The sequence below is a fragment of the Astyanax mexicanus genome, chromosome 21, assembly GCF_023375975.1.
Source record: "Astyanax mexicanus isolate ESR-SI-001 chromosome 21, AstMex3_surface, whole genome shotgun sequence".
Taxonomy (NCBI): Eukaryota; Metazoa; Chordata; class Actinopteri; order Characiformes; family Acestrorhamphidae; genus Astyanax; species Astyanax mexicanus.
This window is the reverse complement of record NC_064428.1, coordinates 20946944-20966029: the sequence shown is the minus strand read 5'-3', so window position 1 is coordinate 20966029 and position 19086 is coordinate 20946944. Positions and strand designations below refer to the sequence as shown.

At 37.2% G+C, this 19086-nt stretch overlaps 2 protein-coding genes across 2 annotated transcripts in view; both read left to right on the top strand.

Moving 5' to 3' along the window:
- The window catches only part of LOC103031957 (ETS-related transcription factor Elf-1), a 374649-nt gene that overhangs the window by 156472 nt on the left and 199091 nt on the right, over positions 1–19086 (top strand). The gene's annotated exons all lie outside the window — the stretch shown is intronic.
- LOC103030906 (E3 ubiquitin-protein ligase Midline-1) overlaps positions 15594–19086 on the top strand; it is a 106158-nt gene continuing 102665 nt past the window's right edge. Inside the window, exon 1 of the mRNA XM_007254802.4 lies at positions 15594–15769. The gene's annotated coding sequence lies outside the window, so the exon portion shown is untranslated. The remainder of the gene's footprint in view (positions 15770–19086) is intronic.

The window sequence follows — 19086 nt, the reverse complement described above, 5'->3', positions numbered from 1 at the left end:
TTAGTGGTCCTCGTGTTTTTCTGTTTATGCTCAGTTCTGTTTTCTTTGTTAAGTTTATGTTTATTTTTGTTAATAAATTTGTGTGTAGTTTGTGTTTGCGTCCACCTCCTCGTACTTCCTGCACCCTACCTGACAGAATGTCACTGGTGTCACAGTCACTGGTGTTACAGATGTGTTACCATGTGGTGTTTGTCCTTATTCATGATTTTTTTTATTTATTAAAAGTATCCTGCGTGAAATGTTAGAATCATTTTTTCTTATGTCAGTAGTTAAATTTGCATGTATATTGGACAAAAATATATTACTGTGTTTTTTTTTTATAGTATAGGAAGATGCCTTTAAGTATAAAGAAAGACAGCTTTATATTTACAGGTCAGTTTCCTCTGCTGAGAAGCGTTGGACACTTCCAGGTAGCTGCGCCCCTGAAATAGCAATGCTGTGGCTGCATCTAAAAATTGAATACAAACGCAAAGACTTTGGTTATCCTACTCTTAATAGCACATAATATCATCAAAAAAATTCAGAGAATGTGAAGAAATCCCTGTGCACAAGAGACAAGTCAGAAGGTCAATACTGGATGCTGGTGCTCTTCAGGCCCTCGGGTCACCTTCAGGTGGCACTGCATTAAAAAAGGCATGATTGATGTTATTGTTCAAGCTACAGAAAGCAGGTAAAATCGTTTTGTGGTCTCTTGCCAAGTCCTGCTCCTGCACAAAAGCAACGCCATTATACAGTACATCCGCCCATGAACCCCGAGCATCAGTGTCTGACACACCATTGTACCAAGCACGGCAGCTCATCAATGTGAGGACAGAAGACTGGCACTACCTTTTGTACACTGAGCTCTGCAGGCCGTAGGGTTTTTTTTAAGTAGGATTTTGCTGAGCTAGCCAACACCGAAAAGGAACAAAGAAGCCGAAGCAGGAATGACTTTTTGATTGTGTTAGTTTTTTTTAATGGAGTTCCCCTGCCTACCACAATTAAACTGCATGCAGAAACAGTAGGAGCAGTACCAGCAGAAGCAGTGAGACTCTAAACAGGGCTTTTCTACGAAGGCGTCTCCATTACTGATAGGAAAAAGCTTCCCAAATCCAAAAAGTTGGTGTGAAATGAATTCCATTTTTGGACTAATCACTCCTTGCTAGGAGTGCAAGGGGGAAGCCGTAGACTCATTATCTCGTCTCTGCGTTGTTATTATTCTCCAGTAACTGGTGTGAAAGCATGAAAGCTGCAATGCTGCACCTTGAATTAAATTAGTTTCATGTCTCAGCAAAAAAAAAAAGGCCTTAACCCAGCTTTATATTGAGCCGCTGCTCATTTCTTCCCCCATTCCGATCTGCAGTCTGCCTCGGTATTCAGGCTCCTTCTGAAGGATGACTGCAAAACCCTGCAATAGCTCTGCCAATTACGACCATACGATGGTGGTGGTGATAAGACAACAATGGGATTGCATTCCCCCATAATCCCTGCTATTACTTACTGCAAGCCAGAGTGCTAACAGCCCACAGCTTGGCACTTTCCTCCAGGGTTTTTTTTTTTTAATCTTTTTTTTTTTTTTTTTTTTAAGCAGCAATAGTAAAGGCTTCCATGCTTATTTATCCTTTAAGCGCTGAGGATATGGGATTTGTCATGTATCATGGTGTGAAAATAAACTGCTATTGTGTAAGTTCCACACTAATGCACTAAAGCAGCATTCCATTTACCTCGGAAGTCGGATGTTGGAACTGGGAATGGCGTCAAACCTACGTTGCGTAAGGTCTTCCAATGAAACATTCAGAAAAAATTTTTTTTTTGGGTGTTTTAAGGCAAATCCAATCAAAATACTGTATCTCCTACTTTTTTGTCATAGGTTTTGATTATTAGCACTGTTCTAGGTTAGCACAGTTAGCTGGGGATTATGTCAGACCTGACACTGACTGTGTTCCAGTTAAAAAAAAACAAAAAAAAACAAAGCAAAGCTGTACAGTATGTTAAAAAATGTAAAAGTTCCCAAGAAACAGTTTTTTTTTTTTTTTACCACAATTAGTTTTACAATCATTAACTTGTGTTTTATGGTCTTTCATGGTAAATACAATCAAAATATGTCTTATTCTAGTTGATAACAAAGTTGGACAACAATGGAGTATTTTGTGCATTCAAAAATGCACCATCGATACATGTCCACAGATAGAAGTTGGCTATTTTTGAGTTTATGACTTATTTAAAGTGCACATATAATGCTAAACTAACTTTTTGGCATGCTTTTCCATTTCCACTTGGGCCTAGACTGCCCGTACAAAAACATCTGTTGTCTGTGAATCAGTGGAAAGAGTTTGGTGTCGGGAATCGTACACTTCTATGAGCCATTTTGATGGCTTCCTTATTGTGAAGAACAATAAGGAAATCTGCATAGAACCACCCTGGCATCACCCCTCACCCGTCAACCCCCACCAGAGCTTTAACTACTAAATCAGTTGAAAAATGGCATTTTGGTTGTTTTGGTTGAGAACCTCAGACAATACACAGTAGGATTAGCCAGCAGACTTTGTCTGAAGGAGGGATCTGTACCCACTGTCCGTAGGAAGTCTATAAAAGTACTTTGAAATAATGAGTTTTGTGCTTCTATACAGCAATAAAGCATTAACTAGCTTGTTCATATTTTGCCAGTTAACACAAGCTAACTATAATGTGTGGTAAACACACATGTCGTGGACAGCAACAGCTTATTTGCATTAAAGTGATAGAGCCTTAAACAGCTCATTCTGAAAGAGTTGGTGAGAAGTTGTGAGAGTGATTTTGTGCGAAGAACTTTATGAACATATTTTATACAGTGTAGCCCATAGACCTGTTTAAACTTGTGTAAAAAGAGGTATAATATGTTCCCTTTAAAGAGCATTTAATTCAAAGAAGTGATGTTAAACTTTGTAATAATACTGCTTTTACTCCTGTTGATGTGTGGGGAAGCCATCTTGGATTTTGAACTCAGGGCGGATGAAGCTCTCTCGACTTTTCAAGTAGGAAATTTGACTTGAATTCTAATATCCAGTTTTAAATAAGCAAACCAGGTTCTGTGGATTACTTGGTTGAGTCAAAACTGTAGGTTTAAATTAAATGCTGGTAATTTGACTATGCAATCTGGACTTCACTTTTCTCTCTTTTAAACAGAATTTGTTTTTTACACATACAGAAACTATTTCAGAGTAACTAAGCTATTTCGTAATTAGTATAGTTAATCTTACACTTACAGTATTTCACAAAAGTGAGTATACTCCTCATATGTTTTGTAAATATTTGATTATATCTTTTCATGGGACAACACTGAAGATATGACACTATGATACATAATGTAAAGTAGTCAGTGTACAGCTAGTATAACAGTGTAAATATATTGTGGCATCAAAATAACTCAACAAACGGCAATTAATGTCTAAATTGCTCTTGCAACAAAAGTGAGCACACCCTTAAGAGAAAATGACAATATTGTCATTATTTTCCAGCACTGCCTTAATACTCTTGGGCATGGAGTTCACTAGAGCTTCACAGGCTGCCACTAGACGACATGACGGAGCTGGTGGAGCCTCCACCTTCTGTTTGAGGATGCCCCAGAGGTGCTCAATTGAGTTTAGGTCTAGAGATATATACTTGGCCAGTCTATCATCTTACTTATCTTCAGATTCCTCAACAAAGCAATCATAATGTCATTTCTTCAATGTTGTCCAATGAAAATATATGTAATAATATTTACAAAAATGTAAGAGGGGTACTAACCTGAAAGATACCATGAGATACTGTATGTAGACATTATCGGACATTGATTTGTGCATTTTTTTACTCATTTATCCAGTCATTACACTCTGACCCTGGTTAAGGTCGTTCAAGGTTGTCATTCTTACACTTGCACATTTTTTCTGCTTCCAGCACATCAACTGCTGCCTAATATATTCCAGTCCCTGACAGACACTATTGTAAAGAGATAATCAATGTTATTAACGTCACGTCAGTGGTTTAATTAGTTTGACTGATTAGAGTGGATGCACCTGCACGATGGAAAAAAAGTCATTGTTTTAGATTTAACTGCTTTCATTGGAAAAAAAACTGTATTGTATTATTTTATATTATTATCGTAGAAGAGGCAATTTTGTTTACTTACTAAGCGACAAGTGCAAGGACTGGCTTTTCTCATCAAGCTTTAGTGATAAAAGCTAATATTTGGCTGAAGTTGTGTGATTTCATATGTGAAAATGCACAAAAATATTATCGCAATGGAAAGCAATATGAATAAACTCTACAATTGTTACAGTGATTTGAATGTGTTTGTCAAATGAATTTCTTGCTAAATTGATTAAGCCATTCCACCTTAAATGACCCTGCGGATTAACAGCAGATCATTAGCAGTCTGGCTCACCCAGCATAATTACTGCATCGTTAGCATTGCTGCTGCACTGTTAGCAACACTATGCTATTATAATCGCTACTGTATCAGCCACCTGCCTTCCTTAGCAATGCTACTATCCTGGATTTAGCATTTTTAGCATTGTAATGTTAGCATCCCTACAGTGCCGACTTTGCTACAGCTGTGTTAGTCTTAAGTCATGTTCATCCATGCTCTTCATATCCAGAGGTGGAAAGTAATGAATTACATTTACTTAAGTTACTGTAATTGAGTAGACTTTATGAGTAATTTGTAATTTTTAAAGTAGTTTTAAAAATTCTACTCAAGTACATTTTGACACAAGTAATTTAATTAGCTACATTGGAAAACTCCCCGTTACTGAGTAAAAAATAAAATGCTGGGAAAAAAAGCAACAATTGGCACTGATGCTCGCGCGTTAAATAACGAGGCAATAACGTCCTCATGCAATACAAAATGTGCCTGCCCCCACCGGACAGAGCTGTCAGATTTCAAAACTTCCACATCAAACCTGCAAAAGCATGTGATGGTTAGTATTTTTATCATTAAACACTCTGCTTGAATGTTAAAAAAAACATGTAAATAGCAGTTAAAAGCAGAGCAATGGCAAGTAAAAAAATAATAATGAACTGTAAAACTGTAAAAATACAGTTTATAGTCACCTATATGACCATAACCATTTAACAGTAAAGAAGAAAAATGGATCATAGACACCTATGCCACTTGTTCTTGAAAATGTTTTATGGGGGGGGGGGGGGGGGCGCAATAGGAGTGGCTATTATATAAAGTATATGATGTACAGTTCCCTGAGAGCAAGGCTTTAGGAATACTATACTAGGCAGGATCACATGACATGGTACATGAATAATAATAATAAGGATTAATAAGGATACATATATTTAAAGTAATTACGACAAAAAGGCTCATCTAATTGTTATCTGGCACTAGTTACACATTATTAATTATTAATTAATATGGCCAATATTTGTTCTCTAATGGTTCTGATTGATTTTCCATCTTCTCTCAGCTTCACAGTTGCTTGATTTTTACCCATAAACAGCTCTCTGGTTGTGTTGTTCACTCATCTAACTGTAAATGCACAGTCTGACCAATCTTAAAAGTCAAGTATGTTAACATAAGCAATGTGTTCAGGAATGAAGCTCATAGAAATATAACTGTTACGAGTGTTGCCACGCTGCGCTTTCCAAAGCCTTTGTCTGACTGCTGAGGTTCACATTATGCTGTAACGCAGTGTCGTCCTATCACGCCATAAGCCCTATCTGCCCCATTGCCCTCCCAGGCCCTCAAGCAAAAGAATGTTTTCTGTTTCCAGGTCATTGCTCATCCTCGCCTCTTTGCAGCTGACCTAGCCCACTGTTAGCACAAGGGTTTTTATTCACAGCTAATTATCAAGCAGTCTGGAGGTCAGATAAAACCAGGTCATCATCAGCTGGCACAGTCGGAGGCGGGCAGGGCAGCAGTGGCACGCTCTTCTGCGACCTTCTGCCCATGTCTGCACTCAGGGGATGGCTGCAGGTGGTCCGTGTGCAGCGGGGGGAGGAGATTCTTGGAGCCTGTGCTGAAGCTCTGGAGGGGCCCCAAGCATGAGCTGGATAGTGGCAAGCTGACAGACTTACTCACACATGAAAGACATGAAAGATATTTTATATCAAGTGTTGCTCTGGTCTAGCGCCTCTGCTGGCTGGTTGCAGTATGACGTGAAGAAGCTTCACCCATCCTCATGTATGTTTCATTAACAAATCAATCAATTTTTGTCAGTTTTTCCATCTAATTTCCATGTAATTCCATCAGTTAGCACAGTTTTCCCCTTGTGCTAATATTGCCACATTTTTTATTTACCAACAAATCAGTTTTTAAAGCGTTTTATAGTGTTCTACTTCTTCTTTTAATGTAAGTATCTATGATACTTTATTTTTTTAAATGTTGACCATTTGGCCTCATATGGAGACACTGCCCTCACCATCTAGAGGCCATATGACAACATTACGCTCAATTGATTGAAAACAAGATGGTGGGAATCCCAGTCAAAAGTTTCTACAGCCAGTCCAGACAGAAATTTGGACCATGTAAAAATTACCATTGAATTTCATGTTTAAAACTAGTAACAATCTAACATTTTGTTTTTGAACAAATTGGGTTCTTCAGATCCCAAATGGCAAGGATAGTTTTTTTATGTTAAAATAAACTACTGTCCCCATAAAAGCACACAATAAATGTCAGGTCTTACCAATGCCAAATAGCTAGGAAAAATTACAAATGCACACCAAGCAACAGTCTGGGTTTAAGGAGGTTAAAACATTATTGTTTCTTATTTTAATAATCACCAAATTTGAGCTGACTCTCTTGCAACAGCAACTTTGGGGCTAAACTGGTTTGAAGTAGCTTAAATGTGTCCCAGCAGCAAGTAAAAGCAAGCAAGTAAGGCTCTGGTCTAGCGCCTCTGCTGGCTGGTTGCAGTATGACGTGTAGCCTCTCCCAATCTCATGTATGTTTCATTAAGAAATCAGCCCATCTTTTATCAGTTTTTTTTATCTAAAGTGTCTAGTTCCATCAGTTAGCACAGTTGTCCCTGCGCTAATAAAGCCACATTTTTGTATTTCTCCAACAAATCCACAATTTTTTAAAATGTTCTTCTGCTATAATTTAAGAAGGCAGGGCTACAATTAGGGATGAAGTGATTGACAATGTTGGCTGGAAAAGAGCATCTGTGTGACCTTTCTATGTATTACATGGAGTAGCTGAGTTGTAGTCAAGCTGTCACTTGACTAGCTAGTTAATCATACTATATTATTCATCATGTGGTGTTATATTGGGCTGTTGGTCACATTAATAGATACTCTGTACGAAGTTCTTTGCAATTTTTTTTTGTCTGATGTTAGCGTTAAAAAGCCAGCATGATCTATTAGTTGTTAGTTTGCCAGCTAACTTAAGCGTACTTAGACGTGTTTGACTCTAACCTTTTTAACACCTTGTAGGGACACCCTCATATGGGGACATTATATTTCTGCTTTCAGCACCTCATATGGAGACACTGCTCATACCATCTAGTACTCACATGTCAACATTAGACTCAATTGATTGAAACAAAGATACCAGGAATCCCAGTCAAAAGTTTCTACAGCCAGTCCTGACAGAAACATGGACTAGGTGTTTCAATATTTTTTATGAAGTTAATTTACTTGCTGTATAAAGCTAAAATTGTGTTGTTGGACTAATTGGGTCCTTCTGATCCCAAATGGCAAGGGATTTTATTTAAAAACATTTTGTCCCCTTAGAGGTCATTATTTTTAAAACAAAATTTTGTTAAAACATGTTAAAACAATTGTATGTTCTTCTTTTAACTATCACCGGTGTGTGCTGACTCTCTTAGATTGAAGTAAGTGTAATTTAATGTAAAATACATGAACATCATTTAAAACACTCACTGAATAAACTGGGGCAATCTGTTTGTCTTTGGTTTTCAGGCAATGCTGTAAACTCAATGAAAGCAGTCTGAGATGCTTAGCCTTACTAAGTGAGTAGACAGGTCTGGCTTTGGCTCTGTTTTCTGGTACTGCACAGGTTCTGGTTGTAAAATTGACAACATGGCAGATATTTCTGGCCTCATTTCTATAGAGCACGGGTTGGCAATTAGTTTTGGCCATGGGCCAGATATTTTCCAAGCCATTACGCCATTTTTTTGGTAAAATGAAGCAGGTAAACCCAGGAAGAAATGAAAAAACAAATAAATAAACACACCACTCCTCACGCGATGATCGAACCTGAGTCATCAAGATCGCTTGCCCAATATATTTGCGTTACCCCTGCCCCAGCTACAGTGAACTAAAGTTACGCCGAGCGCGACAGAGTTCGCCAGAGAAGCGTTTTATTTTTTTCATAATCGTTTATTGTAGTTCAAACAACCTCACGGGCCAGATATTTCACGCTTGCGTGTCACATCTGGCCTGCGGGCCGCCTATTGCCGACCTCTGCAAAAGAAAGTGACATTTACTGTCATTAAATCTATTGTAGAACTTCAGAACCACCTTTCCCAGTAGCAAAGATGTGAGTGCTTTTCCGTAAACATAATGTGTTTAAAGAAACCCTTGTATTGTACTAAGAGTCATATCGTTTTTGGCCTATAGGACAAGAGTAGTACACAAAATGTTAATACTACACAAGAGTCAACATCATGCGAGTGCCAACTGTAAATACGTCTACATTTAATGCAGAAACCATTTTAAACCAGCCTGTTTTTATTTGTATTGAGGAAAGTCCAAAGATTTGGGCTTGATTTTGGCTCACTGACTTGGACCTCCTTGGAACTGCAGAATTGGAGAGTTATTTCATACTTGCGGCTGAAATACTTGGATCTAGTAATTCATATTCATACATTCATTCATATTCAGCGCACATTTTACATTGGCAGGTTCAGGCCTGCTCATATAGCCTTTTACCATTTTCCATCATCAGCGATATCTGCAAATTCTTGAAGTTGATTAGATGGACGTCAAGGTGTGGACATGAAATGATCAGAGACTATCTCTTATATACTGTATGTATCCAAAGAAATGTTTGCCTCTTTAAAAAAAAAATAACAATAAATATAGATCATTATATACTGGGAGAGGAAATTCAAACAACTGTATCATACAGTGTTTGCAAAGTGGAAAGCTTATTTCCAGATTTATAGTTTAATATATTCTAAGATAAAATGCACAATGTTGGTCAATGTGTTACTGTTGTTAGTCTATTATGAAGAATTGATTTATTAAAGTTTTACATTTGTAATTCGAATTGCAAACAGAATATACTATAAATCAAAGTGACCTAAAATTTACATTTACATATATGTTAGCATGAGCAGTGTGTCAGTTGAGCATTGACCATTGAGGCCATTTTTCATTAGTGATGATAAATCTACTGCATCCACTCTTGTAGTGAGTCTTGCTTCACCTTACTCTGCTTTCATTTACTATGATTAAATATTTTTCTTTAAAAATGAAAGATTAAAACAGTAGTTTGGATGTTTTTCTGCACTATATTGCCAAAAGTATGGTGATATAATGATTGGATGAAGCTGATTAAAAACCTATTCGGTCCAAATATGGTCCAAAGCCCCAAATTAAAGGAGAAATCATTCAAACCATCATTGACCATCAGTAAAGTTTGTATTTCATTTGGAAATCAAGGAAACAGAGTCTGGAGGAAGAGTGGAGAGACACACAGTCCAAGCTGCTTGAGGTCTAGTGTGAAGTTTCTACAATCAGTGATGGTTTGGAGAGACATGTCATCTGCTGGTGTTGATCCACTGTGTTTTATATCAAGTCTAAAGTCAGCGCAGTGTTTCCCTCTGCTGACAACTTTTATGGAGATGCGAATTTCATTTTCCAGCAGAATATTTTCCAGCTCACTGCCCACACTGCAGGGTAAGAGCACAGTTTTGCTCAAAATATTGCAATGGACACAACATTATTGGTGTCATATCAGAGTTCAAAAGAGGACAAATTGTTGGTGCACGTCTTGCTGGCGCATCTGTGACCAAGACAGCAAGTCTTTGTGATGCATCAAGAGCCACGGTATCCAGGGTAATGTCAGCATACTACCAAGAAGGACCAACCACATCCAACAGGATTAACTGTAGATGCTGTAAGAGGAAGCTGTCTGAAAGGGATGTTCGGGTGCTAACCTGGATTGTATCCAAAAAACATAAAACCACGGCTGCCCAATTCACGGCAGAATTCAATGTGCACCTCAACTCTCCTGTTTCCACCAGAACTGTCCGTCAGGACAATAAATTATTTTGGTCTAAAACCAAGTGTTTCAGTTTTATTGTCCAATCAAAGTCAATAATATTCTAATTTTTTGAGATTCACTAGTGCAAGGTTTCAGTTGTGGTCCAGGCACTTTGGATAGAGTTGGATTGCTGCTACCTTCCTAAAAATAGTAAAGGTTTCTGCAGGGTGTAATATCTGTTAGAAATACTGTGAAACTGTTGAACTGTGTATATTTCATCCTTCAAGGAGATCCCCATCTGAAAACAAAATAACCTTCAGCTCAGCCGTGAGCCTGAGATCTGTAAGGTGAGGCAGTGATGAATTATGGATCTATAGATTTCTGCTACTTTTAGAATCGATTCAGCCTCAGATATCCTGAAAGACTGATGTTTTTGGGCTGTATTTTCTTGTAAACGGTACGTGAACAAAGCGAAACAGCATTTATTAGTACGCTTTAGAAGCACGTAAACCAAGACTTTGAAGCAATTCATTATTTGAAGCTTGTGCAATAGTTTGTTTACACTGCTTGCTTTATGGACCTGGGTAGGTTGGTGCCAGGCGAAGTCTGTTTCATCCACAGTAGATCCCTCTGGGGAGGATCTGTGGTCTGCCTGTACTTGCCCCTGCTGTGGCTGTACAGAAGCTTGTTTGTGGTGGAATAGAGAGAGAGAGAGAAAGAGAGAGAGAGATCAAATAAGACTATATGACCCAGTTATTAAGGATTTGAGTTCATTTTGCTTAATTTATATTCTATACATACATACATGAGAGTAAATCTGCTAGCATCACAAATTAACCAAGTAGTAGTTTAATAAGAGATTATATTATACATTATGTTTCACATTCATTTTTTAATTCTATTGAAATTTGCTCTAGGTCACTATATGTTGGAACATTTTAATAAAAAAGTAATCAAAAAAAGTAATCAGAAATATATATATATATTTTTAATTTCCCTACCCAATATGACTAAATTGAACCCCAAGAAATATTCTATTTCACACTACAGCTAGCATCCACTGTTGGTGGTAATTTTTGAATAAACATGACCTGTCGGCTGTGTACTCGAAGAAGAAATGAAAAAACAGTGTTGTTACAGTTAGAGGCATGTTACTTTTCTATGTCATGTAAGGAACGTAAACTCATAGGGCATGTGCTAGGTTACATTAAGATTAGAATTAGGTTTGGAGGTAATAGGCACAGGTGAGAACACGTCTCAAGTCCTGACACTCATGTTTAGAGTAAAGTACCAATTCTTGGCATTCAAATAATAAGTTAAGTCCCAACTCAAGATGAGTAATTTTTAAGTCAAGTCCAGAGTCAAGACAGACAAGTCCTAAGTCAAGAAGGGCAAGTCTAGAGTCAAGTGCTAAGTTCTGGCATTTAAATCGCTATCAATAATTGAGTGTTACTTTGAGTTTCACCAAGTTAGTGTCGCTCTCTCAAGATCAAACGTCTAAACAACAAAGATATGTTTTTTGAAATTTATGCAGGGTGACAATAATTCCAGAGGGCACAGAAGAGAGTATAGCAATTTGTGATAAAAAATGCTTTGTCTTTTTCCTAGCCTGTCTCATCTGAACCGCCTGATCCATTCTTTATATCTGATCAAATCTTCATGCTACATAGATCTAAAACATGAAACGTCTTGAGGCTGATTGATTAAGAGCAGAATAAATGGGCAGGAATAAGAATCTGAGGTGAAATCTTGTGGAAGGTGAGGACTAGACAACTGGTCAGAACATCTTCAAAACATCAGGTAGGTTTTATCAAGTTTTTTTAGTATGCAGTAGTTAGTATCTAGCAAAGGTGGTCTGAGTCCATGATTCCATGGCTGGCTCTAGCCATTTGGATGCCTTAAGCAGAAATGATTTTTGGTGTCCCATACACAATAATTCAGTATGTCAAATTCTGGTTTATGCAAAACTCATTTTCCTAAGTTTGACCTCCCATCACTACAAACTGCTACAGTAAAATAACTTGATACTTATGCCATTAATATTATAGAAATGCGTCTTCAATAACTGAATGGTACCATTTGATAACAGTTTGATTTGCTGGTTTTATTAGGACTCCAAATTGTGGTTCATGCAAAACCGAATGGACACTTTTCCAAGCATGGGCGTGGTAGTGGGGGGAAAAGTGGACCTGACTACCCAGGGCCCGATGAGGGACAGGGGCCTCTTTCACTCTCGTACTGGCATGGATAGGGGCCCACTGACATTGAGAGTGTACAGGGCCCAGAATGTGCTGCTACGCCACTGTTTCCAAGGTTTGACTCTTGATTACTCCAAAATGCTACAGAAATATCACATGAAACTTAGACCTACATTTCTGAATTTAGTGGTGTGATATAACCCTTTGATTTTCATATTTTATAGGACTCCAAACTCTATAAACAATTTTTTTGTTTTTCTATATATCCAAATTCCAACAGTAATTTAATTTGAAACTTACATGAGTAATACTATGGAAAGTTTCATTTGATAGCACCATGATCTTTGTCTAATTTAAATTGAGGTCTATACATAACATAATGTGGATTTAACCTGAAGACAAATTTGTATTTTATTTTTAATGTTAGAAAGTTTTACAGTGTTTTACAGATAGATAGTTGTCTTTCTGGTGTGTACTTTCTATATTAGACCTGGTTAAATTATGTTTATTGAGTTGTAAAAAAAACGCACTGCAAATTTCATACAGAATACTCATTTTCTCAAGAAAAAGTGTTACTTTTCTATTGCTTGTATCTATTAACATGCTTTACATATTTATATTTGTTTAAATAATTTTATTTCTTAATTTTCCTCCCAATTTATCTGGTCAATTGTCCCACACTTTAGCTGCTGGACAGCTGTATGGGTGGGGGGGGGGAGGGGGTTGGGGGGGGGGGTGCGACACAATGTTAGGCAAGTGGTTTTAATGTTGTGTCTGATCATGTAAGTGTAATGGTAAAGTAAGAGTAAAAGCTACCTAACTAATTAACAGAACGTTAACCGATAACAGGTTGCATTTTATTATTAGGTCTATTTAAGTAAGACCATCTTTACCTGCCTACAGTATATACTATATCATTCCTGCAGTGCTGTATAACACAAGCACAACACCCTGCTATGGGTAGTCTTGCCACTGTCCCCCGGGACCCGTCACACAGACATGCCTGATTGCTTTTCCATCTCCTGTTGCAATATCCTCACCTGATGTTCCCATCTCCCATAACCTTTCCTTCAATACTCCAGTTACATCAACCAGAAATCTGGGTAGACTCTTCCATATTCTCTATAATCTACCTGTACTAAACTGTACATCATTTTGTGTGTCAAGCATTGGCGGAGGAAGGGGGTCAATAACAGAAATTGGTGATTTTGTCCTCCCAAAAATGATACAGCAGAAAAAGCAGAAATTGTTTTAAAATAAACGTTTATTTTGAAAGCGTGCTAAAATCTGCACAGATACAGATTTCGGCTCTACTATGGTGTAGAATTCAGCACCCCTGCCAGGAAAAGCACGCCCTCTCTTAGGAGAGGCTGCAGGTGACGTTTCTTGTTCCTTATTTCTTACGAGTCAGCGTAGCTTATAAAAGTATCTTGGGTATTTCCATTTTTTAAGTAAAGTTAAACCCAAGAAAACATGAATTGAATTCAGTACAACACTGGCTTTTCACGCAACTTTTTTGCCAATACATAATAATACAATTAACAATAATAATAATAATAATAATAATAATAATAATAATAATAATAATAATAATAATAATAAGGTAATAACTGATCAGTTTTTTGTCATATTGTGTGTTTGTCATATGTATTTTTTTCTATGTATTATTTTTTTGCATTTAACTGTAATTCCGCAAATGTTGTTCTAAGTCACTATAGGGTGGGCTTTGATTCAATTTAGCAAATGTGTCCCCCCCAATGTCAAACCCACTCCTACACGTTTAGTGTCTAGCATTTTGTGTATCCAGCATCAGCAGTTCCTGAAGATTTGCCAGAATGTTAAGACTGGCTTATCTCACTGCTTTTCCTGTGGCAAGGTCTGACTGCTTCTATTTAATCCAACTCACATAAGCCTAACATCTTAATATACAGCACACTCATAAATAGTTAAATAAATAGTTGCACCCAGAAAGTCTCGTCATATTGCAGTGCTATTCAGAAGAAAGAAAAGGTTACCAGGGACAATAAATCCTAAAATATACTGATATGAGCAATATTTATTGAGTTACACATACAGAATGCAGAAATAGTATTGTAACACAAAATTCCAGATGATTAATCCAAAAATCCAAAACATTAATAGCTGATCAAATAGCATCTCATACATTTTCAATCAGGGATAGGTCTGTAAATGAAGCTGGACATAACATAGCATCTATGGGCCCCTTGTTTTAGTGATCTATAGCGCACTGATCAATCGCATGTGGAGTTTTGTACTTAACAAAAAAAGGTGAAATAACTCAAAGAAATTATATTCTAGTTTTCCCACAGTCTTGAAGGAGTTCCCAGAGGTGTTTAGCACTTGTTGCCCCTTTGCCTTCACTCTGTGCTCCAGCTCACCCCAAACCATCTGGATTGGGTTCAGGTCCGGTGACTGTGGAGGACAGCTCATTTTTTGTTAAGTACATAAAACTCCACATGTGTTCATTCATAGTTTTGATGCCTTGAGTGAGAATCTACGGTGTAAATAGTCCTGAAAATAAAGAAAAGGCATTGAATGAGAAGGTGTGTCCAAACTTAATATAACAATGTATAGAGTTAATGTGGATTGAATGGTGTTTACAAAATGCAAATGCACTTTTTGAGTAAAACCAAACAAGCAGTGAAGCTCAGATAGTCTACATGGTATCATTATCTACAGGCACTTCCTGTCTTTGTCTCTTCGACTGAAACCTCGCATGAAGTGGACGCTTGAGTCCGCGAACTCTGACAAGCTTTTAGGGGACTCTAAACGGGAGACAATTAAGTCAGTCAATATTGAGATAATAGGCATCTCAGCTGTGATAACTGTGGCACCAGACTTCTCAGAGAGCATGTGACTATTCTCGTTTGTCCCCCTATTGTGCTGAGTGATGGAAAGTTCTCCACAGGAAATCCCATCTGTGTTCAGTGCAGTTGCACTTGTGTGCAAGCGCCCCCCCACCAAGTTTCCCGCCCTTTTGTTTCGGAACAGAAGGAGACCAACGGGAAGAGTGACATGTTCCAGCATGGAACGAGGGGTGGGTGGGTGGGCTGTATGGGGGTCCGAAGTAGAAAGAAGCTGAGCTTAGCTAATAGAGCTAGCGCCTTAGCTTGCTTGAGTCTGCTTCTTTACGCTTGTCCGAACATCCAGTCAGGACAGAGGAAGGGAGGGGGAGTGCTGGAGAGAGGATGAGAGCAGGAGGAGAGGGAGAACAAGAGAGGGAGGGAGGGAGGGAGGTAGGGATGAGTGGTGGTGGGGGGGGAGAACCACACAGCAAGGCATCATCACATGGGCTGTTGGGTGTTTTTTCGAGTCTGCTGTCAGACGAATGGCCGCATATTTCCCAGGCATTGCCGCTTTCTATTGTGTTCTTCTTCTGGAGGCTCCCTGTTCTGCTTCTGCACCCCGGCCAGAGGTGTATTGAGTGAGTATTAACTTTTATTGGTCGCGGGAGGCGCAGCGCTGGGCGTACTGGGGGGTGCTGAGCTTTGAGCTTTTGCAGGATGCACCTCTAATAAGTGAGGCGTTGAGGATGGTGCTCCACGATGTGGGGGGTGGAGAGGAGAGGGAACAGAAACAATATCCACGTGCTACTGTGGATGCTCTAAACATGTGTGGAACAGCTCATTGTCCTTTTATGTGTCTGTGTTATTCATTGATCTGCACTGTGGTTCAACAATTTTCAAAGAGATGTGAGATGTGGAATTTTTGAAAAATGTTTCAATGTTGTTTGAAATATTCAAAAGCTGATATCCTTGTTTTTTTAGTTTTCGCAAAAATGTTGTTTTACGTGTAATATGTGGCCAAAAGTTGTCTGAGTTCTGCATTTTATATAGTTGAGTATTTTTGTTTTGTTTTGCAGCATTAGATAAATATAAATAAATTAATATGAAGAAATGTCTTTAGTAAGATTGTTGTATTCTGGAAAGGATTTAAAAGAAGGTTCTTAAGTTTGTAATCAATAACCTTTATTAATCTCATAGTTCAATTTTATATAGTTTAATTATTTTTTGTTTTACAGCATTAGATGAAAAGTATATTTGTCTCAATAAGAAGTGAGATGTGTGGAATTTTTACAGGATTTGAAAGAAATGGCCTATACTTGAAAGCAAGCGACTTTAAATTTTATATAGTTATGTTATTTTTTGTTTTACAGCATTAGATGATAAAGATATTTTTTTTTTAGGAATTTAGGTTCAGAAGCAATAGACTTTATTAATCTCATGCTACAGTTAATTTTTGTTTTGCAGTATTAGATCATAAATATATATGCCTTCAGTTAGATTAGGTATTTTTTGAAAGAATTTTACATTTTACATTCGGAAGCAATGAGTTTTATTAATCTCAATGTTAAATTTTATATGCTACAGTAAATTTTTGTTTTGCAGCATTAGACAATAGGCATACACGTTTTATAAGATGTGTCGATTTTTTGAAAGAATCTTGAAGAATTTTATAGTTTGAAGACATACATTCTAGACTTGTAGTTGTAGTATATCTTATTTCTTATATCTCATAGTTTTCATTTGCTTTAAATGTGGACAAAACATTTTTTAATAGAATTAATCTGTCCCATTATTATTTTTTAAGGTAGAGTTAATTTTTGTTTTGCAGCATATATATTATTGTATTAGTTTAAATGATTGATACACATAATTTCTGTATACAGTATGTCTTTTGTTAAACATAATAACTTTGATTCTAAAATCTGATTATGTTCTTTAATTAGCTTTCATATTTCTATGAAAATGACAGTTTTCATGTTTAATATGTGGAACCAATGTTACAACAGTTACAATATAAATTTAGGTACCACTTTAAAATAAGACTAGCTTTATAAAGGGTTTATAAATGGTTTACAATTAGTTTATTAATGGTTACTAATTAGGTTTTAAATGCCTTATAACACATTATAACACATACTTAGAAAGATGGCCGTGGGTTCACTATTTGGCAAACAACAGGTCATTGTTGCCCTTTTCTAAGTATGTGTTATAACTGATTATTAATGATTTTTAAGGCATTTACAACCTAATTAGTAACCATTAATAAACTAATTGTAAACCATTTATAAACCCTTCATAAAGGTAGTCTTATTATAATGTGGTACCTCCATTTTTTATGGAATAGTTTATTCTTGTTTATTCAAGTTTTAACAGAATTCACTAGTTATAAAGTTACATTTTATATGGTCTAGTTCATTTTTGATTTGCAGAATTAGATAATAGATTGTGATTGTTTTTTCAAATATTGATGTAAATGGGTACATTAAATACTATAATAAAATCAGATCTGACATATAAACATGCACACTTGCTACACATTGATTCGCCATACAGTGCGAACAGTAAATATATATATATATATATGCGAAACATCGAACACAGCCCATATAGAGCAAATGAGCCGTGAACAGGCTTGGAATTTTAAATTCAGCTCCAGGGCAGAGGGTGACACACTGCATTGGTTCGTTTATGGATGCCTGACTGTCACATGGATGTTTCTGGAGCTTCAGAGCTGCCACACAAAAAACAGTGCTGACCTGCATCCTATAGTTGCATCACTGCTGTTTTTTCTTCTTTTATTAATAAATGATGGCAGGGATGCCATGTCTGGGATATGTGAATAGACAAGGCATTGGCACACACATGTACTCATTCTCTCACCAGGGGTGCCAGCGAAAAGAGGTCTGTGCACACATTACCTTTAATCAATCTAAATAAATAAATACTTGCATGAATAAATAACTATATAGCATTGAGCGTTTGGCACGGTACACAGTTGGATTGATGCTGGTTTGCCTACATGCAGTAGCTGTAGGAACATACCTTGGTGCTTGCTAAATTAGAGGAATTATTTACTTATTTATCAATTTAATTTTTTTGCAATTTGCTTTAGTCTAAATCGAGTTAATAAGTGTGTAAACTTGGAGCTTTTTCCCATTTCTGGTTTGGTTGGGTTTGTTTTCACACAGAGAAAAAATTAAAAGTGTACCTAAGTGCATCAGAACAAACACTGTGAGAATGTTCTCTCTGTTTATTGGTCAGATCAGAGAATAAAAAAGAAAGTAATTACAAAAAGAAGGTCCTGTTTTGATTGTTCATAGCTGTAGTCATTTCTGAGTAATAAATCACGTTAACCTGGATAAAGGAGCCATTTGACAAAACTCGCTCCTCTCTTGGGTCTTGGTTTCCTGTTTTATTGATATTTAGGCCATTTAAGCTATCAAGCACGCACAGCTTGATTTAGGGCGTGTCAGTTTGTCTTTGCTATCATAATGACAGGGAAAGTATGCCTTGCTCAAGGCATATATGGACTAATTCTCTTAAATAATCATAGGTGTGTTATAGTGTAACATGAAATAAACCAATCAGTGTGTCATTTGCCATTCCTTTTAAGAGCCAGGTGTGCTCTTCTTGATTTTGGCGGATTGCTATTTCTGCTGCATTGGTGCAGCTACCCGGATGTGTATTCAAAAATAAACTGAATGTGTCCTACAGTCAATTGTTGACAAGCAATTGTAGTAACCTAGTGATGCACTAATGGTGAATTTGCAGTGTTTGCCATGCTTGTTACATGCTAAGGTTTGCTTGCTAGGTCAAGGCTATGACTCAGTTTTATAAGTTCGTTTGGAGAGTGCGTGTGAGCTGTAAAATGTTATGAGTTTAGGTGTAGAGGTGGGTAATCTAGGTCCAAAAAGTAAAGATCCGTCCCAGGATTTCACTCCAATTGCCTGGCTGG